Below are 13,626 nucleotides of genomic sequence, written 5' to 3'. Positions count from 1 at the left end.
AAAAGATCGATTGCCTTGACGTGTTTGTTAAGTCGATGTAAATCAGTTCATATTTGGCTTTCAAAATACGAATATGGAATAGATATGTGTAATGCCTTTCCTTGTGACTTAGAGCCAGTATTTGCTATGAATTATGTGAAAATGTCACTAGTAAGGTCGGTTGGTATATACATTTCAGTGGGTTATGTAGACTACTATGAAATGGTTCGGCGAGGAAAACCACGGTAATATGGAGTGAAGGGTGAATTTACACCTGTTTATGGCCAGATCAAGCAGTAAAGAATGTGATATGAATGTGTATCAAATGTTTTTAATTTAAGCCACTGTTTTGTACAACTTCAAACCTTACTAACGAATTATACAGTAATTATGCTTAAGTGATATGGAGAGGAAAGATAAGTCATTGTGTGAGTCGGCCGGTGTCATTTTCTGAGTACTGTAGGCCTACAGAACAGCTGGACACAGCTCATCAGAACCCTAGGCTATCTGTATGTGCACCTATCTCCTAAGAGATAGGTGGTTTGTGGGGTACCGATACCGGTGCGCTCCTGGCGTTCCTCTGTCGGTCTGTATATGTTTCATTAATTTTGATGTTATCTAGTTTTGTTTTGAAAAACGTTTTATGTGTTTTTAATTCATTATAATGTGAATAAGTTTGTTTTAGTTAGCTCTAGTGTGGTGTGTTGCCTGGGGTAGCATGGCATTCAGTGTCATGACTAGCACAGCAGTTTTAGTGTGTGCGATGTGGCAGCACTGCAGGATATTACCTGCAGTGATTGACCACGCCTGATGTTGCGTTTTAAAATCGCGAAAAAGCAGCGTCTCATTATTTGATTAAATTTAGAAATTTAAATTCAAAATAAGTTTGACGGATGGAATGTTAAAGCATCGTTATTGGCAGCATATGGCATGTGTACCGCCCCGTCTCCCGCGACCAGTGCTTCATCTTAAGGTGTTTGTATTTCTTTTAAGGCTAAGCTCCAAGTTAGGAAGTGAGGACTGGGATTTTGATTGGTCTTGCTCTTGGCTGGGATGAGGGGGCGGGGCGGAGGGGGGGTTCAGTTTAGGGACTTCAGGATCTCGGCTACTCAATCCACCGAGGGCCCTGAATTTGACTGGATTTGGTTAATGAGTAAGTTAAGAATGAGGAGTAGTAGGTTCTTGTCTGGTGAGTTGGGCGGAGGGCTGGGGGGGTAAGTAGTGGCTGGGGTTGTGATGGTTGGTGATGTATGATAGGCTGCGAGTGTGTGAGTCTGTGGTATTTCAGTTTAATTGCAGATTTAAAGTAACGGCAACCAGGAAACGATGCTGCGTGATTGCCTTGGCAATTAGCGCAGGTCGCCTGGTCGCGTGGCACTGTACAGTCTCGGTGATGGTGGGGACCACCACACCCGTTACATCTGGTTTTGTTCTGGCATCTGGCAGCGTGGTCATTCAGTTTCAAACAATTGTAACATAGTATGGTTAAGGAAGGATGGGGCGGACGGGGTTGGCGTTTGTCTTTGAAATGTGGTGTGGGAAGAAGAGGTGTTTTGGTTCTGTTGGGGTTTTAGGTTTGATTTTGGCTAGAATTTTTGTGTTCTGTGATTGTTGGTTCAGTGGTCAGCGGCTGAGGAGTGGTATGTTTTGATTGAGTGGATTTGTTGGTTCTATGGGAGGGGGGGATGGGAGGGGGGGATGGGAGGGGGGGGATGGGAGGGGGGTATTGTTTGAGTTTGAATGTCGGAGATTTCAGGATAGGCTTGGTGAGCTTGCTCTTGGGTATCTGGAGTTGTTTGAGTTTCCTGTTGGTGAATGGAAGGAGTGGTTTGAGAGAAGGTACTTGCGGTGCAGTGGGTTGGGTCAGTTTGGGTATAATTGATCTTCAGATTTCTTCTTTTGCTGTTGACGTTTTCTGCTTTCTTGGGTTGCTGGCTGTTACTGTTGGCTCTAAGCGTAGAATTTGTAGGTGCTGTTTCTGGTGTTCGAGACTCGGTTTGAGATATGGTGGTGGATGAGTTTACAGTTTGGGTTGCTTGGTTAGCGGTTTGGGTTGGGAGGATAATTTGCTGATTGACGTCATTATTCAGGGGGTTTATGATGATAGGGGTTGGGATGTTTGTACGTTCAAGTGCTTTCAGAATATTCCAGATAGATTTATTACAGTGGGGGGGGGGGGTTACCAGTTGAAGGTTATTGTGTGACTCCTCAATAACCGCTATGTGTTAAGCGAAAATAGGCATTAGGGTGCTTATAATAGTTTTTCTTGTCATTGGAACTGGGTCTGGATTTCTTAGATTGAATATGAGAACTTTACATTTTGGGGAGACTGGGAAGGTGGTGTTCCCTCTTACACAAAAAAGTGGAGCTGTGTAGTCGACTTCTTCAGAATGGATGTTGTTCTCGGAGTTTGCATTAGTATCTTCTTCCCCGGTGCTGTCTACGTCAGTATTTTCTTCTCCAGTACTGCCACTTTCATCTGCTTCTTCTTCTCCTTCTTCTTGCGGAGCCTGGATAAGGGGTGGATGGGGTGATGAGTCAGGTGAGGTGGGGGAGTAAGGCGGAGAATGATGGCGTAATGGGCTGGGGGTGGTTGTAATGTTGATGGTGATGGGGTGACTTGTGTCTGAAGGAAAGGGTGGAGTGATGCTTCTAGAAAGGAATTCATTTCTGATTGCCAGGTTTGTAAGCTAGCGGCTAGCTCAGACTGCCAGTTTAGCTGCTGGTACATGGTATTAGTGTAAAATGTAGGTGTAGGTATGGAAGGTGAAGCACTGGTTAGGTCAAACTCTTGTGAGGACCGGCGTGAAAGGCGCTCACTCAGTGTGCACGGTCGGAACAGGTGTAGTTTGAGTTGCACGGTCTTCACTTGTCTTGACGATCTGTCACCTTAGCTGCGTTACACAGTCTTAGCAAACAGCCGTCTCAGCAATTATTTATCTTGAAAATTACTTGTCTTGGGGTTATAGTTATCTTAAATATCTGCGTTGGTTAGTCATGATCAGCTTAATTCTTAAATGACCCTTCATCTACTCATTTCAAGTACCTTTTCCGAGATTCCTGCCATCTATTTGTACCACATAGCATTCCCGCTACTTTCATGTTTGTTACTTCTAATTTATGAATAAGGTATCCTGATACTGAATTCACCTAGCTTTCACCCCCGTGCAGCAAAGTTGGTCTGAAAACAAACTGCTGTAAAGATGCTTTGTTTCGATAGTCTGGCTATACGGATATGTAAAAAAGCTAGGCCGAAATCTGCAATGTTTTTCGTAACGCTTTAAATCGTATTTAAACCTTCAGTTATGTGATTCGTATCGTTATCTTCCAAATTTACTGAAGTCTAATGTTTCTTCTTCTTCCATGCATTTTCCCCAATTTCCTGGGTTCGGCACAGGGTGTAGAACTGGCCTAGTTTAAGGCCAGATGCCCTTCCTGACGCAAACCGTATGTGGACGGATATATTCACCATTGGATGTTTCTGTGGTTATCGGTAGTGTGGTGTGTTGTGTATGGACCAATGGATGCACATTAAGACGAATACAAATACCCCGTTTCCGAGCTAGGGGTATTAATTATATGCAGTTAAAATCCACGGCCCGCAGAGAATCGAAACCAGGCCCTTTGAACTAGAGATCACTATGCTGACCAATTAGGCAAGGAACCCAACTTTGATGAATTACGGTGCGACTTTCAAATTTCCATTGCGTTATACAGCGATTAGGCCTAGGTAAAAATATAACGAAAGTCGTAAATATTAATTTCGTTTCGCCCAGACTTCTGAGTACTTTTGTAGTTTTTAGCGTTCTTGCAGTTGTCTTGTTAGAAACCTGAGATCAATTAGGAAAGATAATTTACTAAGTGATGTTTTAGTGTAGCAAACCTCTACAGAGACCGAAGTACTTTCATCCAGCTCGGCGAAACACAGGTGATCAATATGTCGGCTATCACTTTGATATCAATAAACTTATGCCAGGAATGTCTTTGTTATGCTCATGTACCCATGGTACGTGGTCTGGGAGTAAGCTATTACGCGATTTTTCCCAAACAATTTCGCATATAATATACTTTAATTTATACATATATATATATTGAAAATAAAACATAGTTGAATCATATGAGAATGATTGAGCAAACTTTTAATGAAATTCCACCCAGTGGCGTTGCAATAACAGGCGGGGTGTCCGGGTGACACCAACCGATCAACATTGTTTAGCACAAAATACCAGGAAAGTTGTAAAGTAATGAAGTTATTGATGTATATCTGTTATCTGTATCTAATGTCCAGCTCCATGACTAAATGGTTAGCGTGCTGGCCTTTGGTCACAGGGGTCCCGGGTTCGATTCCCGACAGGGTCGGGAATTTTAACCATAATTGGTTGATTCCGCTGACACGGGGGATGGGTGTATGTGTCGTCTTCATCATCATTTCATCCTCATCACGACGAGCAGGTCGCCTAAGGGCGTCAAATCAAAAGACCTGCACTTAGCGAGCCGATCTTGTCCTCGGACACTCCCGGCACTAAAAGCCATACGTCATTTCATTTCATCTAATAGTTTTTAAACTGTCATTTGCTTTACGTCCCACTAACTACTTTTACGGTTTTCGGAGACGCCGAGGTGCCAGAATTTTGCCCCACAGGTGTTCTTTTACGTGGCAGTAAATCTACCGACACGAGGCTGACGTATTTGAGCACCTTCAAATACCACCGGACTGAGCCAGGATCGAACCTTCCAAGTTGGGGTCAGAAGGCCAGCGCCGCAACCGCCTGAGCCACTCAGCCCGGCATTTCCCAAACAATTTCGCACGTAATATGTTTTAAGATATGTATGTTCAGTCCTCAGCCCTAAGGCTGGTTGGATCCTCAACAGCTCCGCCATCAGCTGTCATAGTCATAGATGGTCTAGGCATCACTGAAGGGACGTACTAGGGAAATGAAGAGCAAGGTAGTTTCCCGTTGCTTTCCTCACCGAGCCAGAAGTTGTTATTGCATATCAGTCTGACAAGCCCACTGAAATGCATGCACCAACCGACCCTATGAGCAACATTTTCACACCATTCATAACAGGGACTGACTGCATAAGGAATGCCATTGATAGTATCGCTCATACCTTGGTCACTTTCATATTGTCAAAGCCAAGGGTAAGACAGAGACAGATCTATGAAAGTAACAAAATTGCTCTAGCTCATACCAGAAGACATAGTGCATAGTGCACTGTAAACACTAGGTCCCGTCAACAAAGGCATTTTAAAGATATATATATATATATATATATATATATTGAAATTAGAACATAGTTGAATCATCTGAGAATGTTTGTGCCAAATATTAATAAAATTCCACCCAGGGCGTTGCTAGGTGGGAGGGAGGGGGGGGGGGGAGTGTCCGAGTGACACCAACTGATAAACATTATTTACCACAAAATACCAGGAAAGTTGTAAGGTAGTGAAGTTATTCATGTATATCTGTAATCTGTATCTGTCTGTGTATCTGTTCATATGTTTCTGAATGTATTTAGGAATTAAAAACCGGGCGAGTTGGCCGTGCGGTTAGGGGCGTGCAGCTGTGAGCTTGCATCCGGGAGATAGTGTGTTCGAACCCCACTGTTGGGAGCCCTGAAGATGGTTTTCCGTGGTTTCCCATTTTCACACCAGGCAAATGCTGGGGCTGAACCTTAATTAAGGCCACGACTGCTTCCTTCCCACTCCCAGGTCTTTCCTAACCCATCATCGCCATAAGATCTATCTGTGTCGGTCCGTGCTACATAAAGGAAAATTGTAAATAATAATAATAATAATAATAATAATAATAATAATAATAATAATAATAATAATAATAATAATATAAAAATGCTGTAAAGATGTGTAGATTTACATTGGAATGTAATTCTAACCCCTTTGTTTTAATGTATTTGATAAGTACAGTATATCAAACATAGAACAATTTCACAGGGGTGATACCATAACCATAAGGTACCGCTCCGGGTGACACCATAGCCAGTGACGCCACTGATTTGATCCAGTGGTTTAGAAGTGATGTCTCAGAAGGAAGACAGGCGTCATTTTATTTTTATATATAGAGAAGATTAGGTGTAATGTTTATTTCAAGTTAAATGCAGACTCATTACGTGATACAAAGAACCTGCAATTTGTTATAATTACATACATCCGAAGTTTAAGTAAGGGAAGTTGTCATGTTCTCTTTGTACAATGAGTACCGCAACTACATTATTTAATTAAACCAAGAAGCGACAACACCACCTACTTCGCACGTACAAACGAAATTAACTGTTATCACGAGAGAACGCTGGAAATACTGCAGTGTAATACCACAGGAGCACTAGAGCGCTGTCTGTTTATTTTACGCCGAACTCAGTGTTCGCCGCCTTTACGCCTGTTTAAAATTCAATGCAATTTTTAGTATGTTTATCTTGGTTTTTAAACGTATACTTGAACGGATATTTGCAGTTTCTTCAGGGAATACGGTTTGGTCACCTACTTCTGGTAACCTTTCGCCAGCTTCAATGTAGAAAACTGAAAATGTTATGGCTCGGTAATTAGAAATGGTATTCAAATACATTTTTGCATGCATCTCATATGCGGTAGGACTTTGTTATAGCGGCATCGGTTTCAGGGACAATTCATCTATGGCGTAAGGTTTTCTTTGCACCAATATGTTCCTCATAAGGAAAGTGTTTTTGAGTCATACTTAATCCGACAAATATAATCCGTCTACCTCGTATATGACGTCATTTTAAACTTCAGTTCAGATTGGGATTTTTGTCATGCGGGAATTTACCAGCTTAAGAAATAAATGCCGCCGAAGCTGAACATGATGTCGATTACAGTGATAACAATTCGCCTTTATCTGAATTGCTGCGAAAAATAGAGGATGATATTTTGAAACGTATGCGACAATAGACGACGCCTAGTTACAGCATAAGCACAAACGGACGACGATACTGTGAGTGAAGAGATTGAAGAAGATAAGTCTATCGCTACAGCGAGTGATGTTTTAAAAGCTGTAAGAGTTGGGAACATGTTCTACGAAGTTAAGGGAGGGTGTCGTAAAATTGTGACACAAAACATGAACAGGGCCTATAGAACGTAATTTAAAAAGGGTGTATTTGGCAAGCAGGGGGATACGAAAAAATCCTAAATGAAGAAGCTATGTGAGTGATGTAAATAAATAAATAAATAAATAAATAAATAAATAAATAAATAAATAAATAAATTAATTAATTAAAATAAATAAATAAATAAATTCTGTTTAATTTTGATTCTATATCAGTTTCTACTTCACTCGACTGACCTCGGTTACAAAGACACTCGTTTATAACGAGACAATTTATCAGGTCCCTTAGTCATCGTTATAACAGAGTTCTAGATTACATTCATATAATAATGTTCAGATTTTTAAAATTCTTAGCAATTAACTGTTAATAGGTTTTAATATTGGAATATTCATTTTTTGCAGGTAAGCAGTTTTTGCACTATATATACTACAATTCATCGAATATTTGGATATTTACTAAAGTTAGAATTATTAAAATTATTAGAATATATTATTATTATTAGTATTAGTATTATTATATAATTATTAGATTATATATAATCTACATTATAATCTTCTGAATATTCCTTTAAAAACTGACACTTTTCTTAATCATAAATTTTCATATCTACTTTTATAAATTTTGCATCACTCAATTTTTTTAAACATACTTGTATCAAAGAACACAGCCTCGAATAAGTTATTCATACAGTAAAACTTGTCTAAACCGGGATTGCTAGGGACCAGCGACTATTTCTACTTTAGGGGTTTCTGTTTTATGCAATATTTTAAGCTTACTGAGTTCCTATTTCAATTCATGTATCGAAAAATAGAATGCTCTTTGAAAACAAATGTTATACTGCATGTAAATACTGTACTGCTGTATGAGCTTTATTTCCTTCGCCTTCTTCCTTCCTCTCAGGTGTATAATAGACATGTATTTCCCCATATTGAAATAACAGAGATTTCATTGACTGCTTACGATTTCCATTTGCTCCTATCAGCTAAACTTATTCATCAAGGGAATAGAGTTGCATGTTTCTTCCCTGCCATACTCACTAACAAACTGAAGAATAACAAGTACAGCTCAACAATACTCGCGTTACAGAACAAACATGCTTACACTGGCAGAAAAACAGGGCAACTGACAACTGACACGCGTTGTCCTGTTAGCAAGTCCAGCATTCCAGTGCCGGGGTAAGGGGTTAAGCGCTCAAGACATGCGCAGGTGGAAACGAACGCGATCACATTATTGGCTCCAATAAGTGTTCTAAATCCCTAAATTAATTGCAGTACTGTATAACAAGAACAACAGAAATAGGTTGCATGGTAGAATTCCTTGCTTGCCTTTTCTATTGTACGTACTAGGCCTACATGTAACATCAGGTCTACATTGACAGGAGTTCCGTTTAATTCAGAGACTATTTCCCTCGCAGGACTGGAGATTTCAGTCCATTTCCGCGTTGGACAGTTCCGTTTTAGGCTGCATGAAGTGCCATACAGCTTCATGGGACCACCCAAAAAGTCCTCCGGGCTGAGTGGCTCAGACGGTCGAGGCGCTGGCCTTCTGACTCCAATTTGGCAGGTTCGATCCTGGCTCAGTCCGGTGGTATTTGAAGATGCTGAAATACGTCAGCCACGTATCGATAGATTTACTAGCATGTTAAAGAATCCTGCAGGACAAAATTCCGGCACCAAAGTCCGTTTAAAGCAGTTTTCCGAAATATTCAGGGTCATTTTTCTACAGATTTTGCTGTATAAATAAAACGCACTAACATGAACAATTTCACATATATATTCAATAGTTTTTGAATTATTAAAAAATGACGAGTAAAAATGAAAGTTGCGTAAAATGAGGAACAAAAATATAACAAAGTTGAGGGAGCGCCAAGTACAAATAATAATAATAATAATAATAATAATAATAATAATAATAATAATAATAATAATAATAATAATAATAATATAGATACCACCCGTGTGGGGATTTACCGGTTACCTCCATCGGGCGCGTCCCATTGGAATTGGGGAAGCTCGCTGGCTCTGCCGCCAGCAGAGTCAGAGGGTAGTAGGGAAATAAAATACCACCGTGAAAAAAAAACTGGTCCCTTGCCAGGGTTACGGCGAAGACTGGTAAATGACCAGAAGCCAGAAAACATCTTGAGGCAACCTCTAGGGCTAACAACCCTAGTTGTAAAAGGATGGGTACCCGTCCAAAGCAAAGTCAAGTCAAAAAGCATGATGGCACAACATTTCAAGAAACATACCCCAGGGGGTAAATCTTCGGATAAATCCCTCGTCGTGAACGCCACGGCGCACGAGTCTTGTTCGGATTCTGGGGGAGACTCGACATCATGCAAGAGACGAGTCGGAGCGTCTCGGTGTACCCCGAAGAGTCAAAAACTCAGGCCAAAATCTAAAACCTTTCTAGCAACTTTCAACATAAATTCACTTACACAAACTGGCAAGCTGAAAACCCTCACCAAAGCTCTTCACGAAAATCAGATATTCATAATGGCCCTACAGGAAACAAGGTACCCAGATGAAGAGATTTTTGAATCCGAAGGCTACCGATTTTTCAAGAGCAAAGAGCAAAGAGGAATCCTCAATGGAGCTGTGATGCTTGGAACCGCGTTTGCTGTTAGAACCAAGATCCTTAAATCGGCTGCAAATTTCGAACCTGTGAATGACAGATTGTCTATACTCACAATTAAATGCGCGAACAAAACCTACGCCCTAGTTAATGCACATGCTCCTACAAACGATAAGAACAAGTCTGATCCAGACGAAGTTGATAATTTCTGGGACCTACTGGATGAAAAATTAAAAATAATCCCCAAACACCATGTTAAGCTTCTTTTGGGTGACTTCAATGCCCAACTAGGTCGTGAACAGAAGTACAAGAAAGTTATAGGAAATTACCCTGCTCACAAAAGAACCAATCCCAACGGCAAAAGACTGGTGTCCATTTGCGAAAATCACAACCTGCAGGTCATGTCGACCCACTTTCGCCATCTACCCAGAAAGCGAATGACTTGGCGTTCTCCGTCCAAGCTCTCGGAGAGTTCCAAATTGATCATGTTGCGATCTCCAGGAGAAACAGCCCTGAGATTATGAATGTCAAGGTAAAGAAAGGCATCAATGTGGCCTCAGATCATTATATGTCTCTTATCAAATTCAAACCAATTCCCGCAAACACAAGGAAGACAACCAAACAGATCACACGCTTCGACAATGATAAACTTCGGCAAAGGGTCGAGGAGGTCCAGGAGAAGGCTAGACCAAATGACTGTGACTTTAACAACGCTAAAAGTCTCCTTGTTGAGGCCGCCAAAGACGTTGCAGAAATCAAGAAAAGCAAAAAGCATGCCTGATGGAATAGTACCTGCGAATCAGTCCTCAAAGAAAGACTCAATGCGTGGAAACAGTACTACTCTACGAAATCAGAAAATGATTGGGAAACCTACAAAACCCAACGTGCCCAAGCAGCTAGGGTGTTCAGAACTGAGAAACGTAAATACGAAAAATCTCTCATTGAAAAGATAGACCAAAACTTTAGAAAGAATGAAAGCAGAGAGTACTACAGAGCCTTCAAACGCAAACTCACTGCTATAAACCACCATCTCTATGCTTTGAGCGAAAGGACGGCACACTGGCGACGTCAAATGAAGAAAATTGCAGCATTCTGGCAGATTACTTCAAGAATTTACTTAATTGCTCTAAACCGCAAAGCCCCATCAAGACCAAGGAACCCTTACTCAGGTACCCAGATTCCAGACCACCCGACAGAGATGAAATCAAGCGCCACATTGCCCGTCTCAAAAATAACAAAGCGCCGGGGGAAGACTCAGTAATAGCAGAACTATGGAAATATGCCCCAGAGGAATCACTTGATATCTTGCAAAAGCAAATAGAAGAAATTTGGAACAAGGAGACCCTACCCGAAGATTGGAAAATAGCTTTGATTTATTCATTACACAAAAAAGGCAGCATGAAGAACATCAACAACTACAAAGGAATATCTTTGCTACCCGTGACTTACAAAATTCTATCACTTGCCATCCTGGAGCGTTTGGAAGCACAAGTCGAACATCAAATATGTGAATACCAAGGAGGGTTCAGAAAAGGTCGCTCAACAGCTGAACAGATACAAAATCTCAAAACGATCATCAGATATTGTACACTAAGGTCCAAGCAGTATGTGTCTGTCTTTGTGGACTTTAAGAAAGCGTACGACTCCATTGACCGGGAAGTCCTGCTAAACATCTTAAATGAATTTGGAATTGATTTGAAACTGCTGGCATTAATTAGAGCCACCCTGACCGATACAAAATCCAAGGTGAAATTCCACGGATGTGTCTCGCATTCCTTTGACATCAAAACAGGAGTCCGACAAGGTGAGGGCTATCCCCGATACTCTTCAACTGTGTTCTTGAAAAGATTATCAGAACCTGGCGGGTGAGATTATAGGAAACCAACTACAGTCCATTGAGAATAGGAACCAAATCCAAGGGGATCGCAACAGACTGCTTAGCATTTGCCGATGATATTGCTGTTCTCTCAAATAACATAGAAACCGCTAGAGCTCAAGTTGAAATTTTAAAGGAAATTGCCGAACAAACTGGTTTGCAGATATCGTTTGAGAAAACAGAAGTAATGACTAACATCAAAGAGGCTCCACCAAAACTCCATACAAAATACGGGGACATCACCCGAGTAGACAAATTCAAATACCTGGGTGAGATCATCATGAAAAATGGACTGGACAAAGAAGCACTTCAGGAGCGAGTACGCAAACTGGAAATAGCCTACCAAACATCCCTCACAATCTACAACAAAAAAGGCCTTTCCCAAAAAACCACGATACGTCACTATGAAACAGTTCTGAAGCCAGTCGTTCTATATGCAGCCGAAACCCTGTCTCTAAATGCCAACAAAGGACTCCTTGAAGAACTGGAGAAAAGAGAACGCAAAATTGTGAGAGGAATCTTGGGATCAAAGTACAGAAATGGAATCCACCAAAAGAGATCCAACAAGGAAGTCTACAGCAAAATCAAGAAAATTACCGACACAATCAGAAAAAGACGGGCACGATTTTACGGTCATCTGAAAAGAATGGACGGTAGAAAGTTAACTAAAGAAATCTTTCACTTTTTTTATTCAAACCCCAAAACCACAATTCCCTGGTTTAGAAATACCAAGGAAGACCTGCAAATGCTACATATCTCAGCTGAAGATGCCCTTAACAGAGATCTATTCCGCAAGAAAATATTGACGAACGGGCTAAACCGAGACGAGCAACCGAAGAGAAGACACGGTGCCCCTTGGACAGAGGAGCGTAAGCAGGCTCACTCACAAAGAATGAGGGAAATTTGGGCTCTAAAGAAGGCCAAGTTCAGTGTCAAATGCAACAAGACTTAACGTGGTCCTTGATGGCCCCAGCGAATTATATATATATATATGTACCATGTGCAGGCATTTGAACTGACGCCATTTAGGAGCCTACGGGTCAGTTACGGCGTTCCGTTTTATTCTACCAGATATTAGAGGAAGGGATCTTTGTTGGACGATCTATGGCCGAGTTTAATTTTGTCTGGTAAACACTAAGAGTGTCACCAGTTATTTTTTACCTGTTGATATCTTACCACATGGAGAACCAAACAGACTTTTCTTCTACCCCTCAAAAGCCCGACTACTCCTGCGGGGTTTGAACCTGCCATTTTGGGTCCCGGAGGCTGACACACTACCACTGACCAACAGATGAAACTGACATAGCAAGTGACATAAATGGATATTTCACAAAGATACACTTCTTTCACCACTTTGAATAGGAGAATGGTCTACGTTAGGAAAATAAAAATAAAAATGCGGCTTTTTGCTCTATACAGGTGTACCTCCCTCTTAATGGGAGTTATGAGTGAAATGTCAAAGTTTTGCCTCTTTGCTCCGATATATTTCATGTCATATTGAGACCTTCATGAGCGTGGATGCAGGGTGGGTCTGAGCCCACAAGTGGCCACGGCTGCTCCAACAGCTCTGCACTCCGACCGGCCAACCGAGCAGAGGTGGGGTGGCCACGGCTCTACCGTGGCTCTATGCCTCTGTATTCGGGAGACGGAGAGGGGCTAGTCCCCCACCGTCGGCTGTCCTCAGAATGGTTTTCCATTCTCGTGCACTAAGGCGAATGTCGGGACAGTTCCTAGTTCAGGCCACGGCCGCCAACCCCCTCACCTTCTCCGCGCATCTCCTTCACCGTAACAAATCTCCCGACCTGACAGACGGCGTCACCGTCTAGGAGGCCCGCCTCTCCCTTCAGGTGAGGAATGAAAACATTTTTGTAGTACTAGTAGTAGTACCTCAACACCAATTTCACTCGAGTCGTTTGGTTGTTTGTGTCTGTGAATTGTTATAATTATTTGCATATTATTATCGGGTACTTACGTATGAAAGTCCTTAGTTTTCAATTGATCAAGATATTGCTTTGTTGAAATATAGTTTATATTATGTATCTATGGAAAAAGCTTGTTTCACTTTGAAGGATAGGGTTCAACTCCTTGTCATGAAACCGAGATATGAAGAAATCTTCAGCCTA

The sequence above is a fragment of the Anabrus simplex genome, chromosome 1 (genome assembly GCF_040414725.1).
Source record: "Anabrus simplex isolate iqAnaSimp1 chromosome 1, ASM4041472v1, whole genome shotgun sequence".
In the NCBI taxonomy this organism is placed as follows: domain Eukaryota; kingdom Metazoa; phylum Arthropoda; class Insecta; order Orthoptera; family Tettigoniidae; genus Anabrus; species Anabrus simplex.
The sequence above is the reverse complement of the archived record's forward strand: the minus strand, read 5'-3'. Positions refer to the sequence as shown.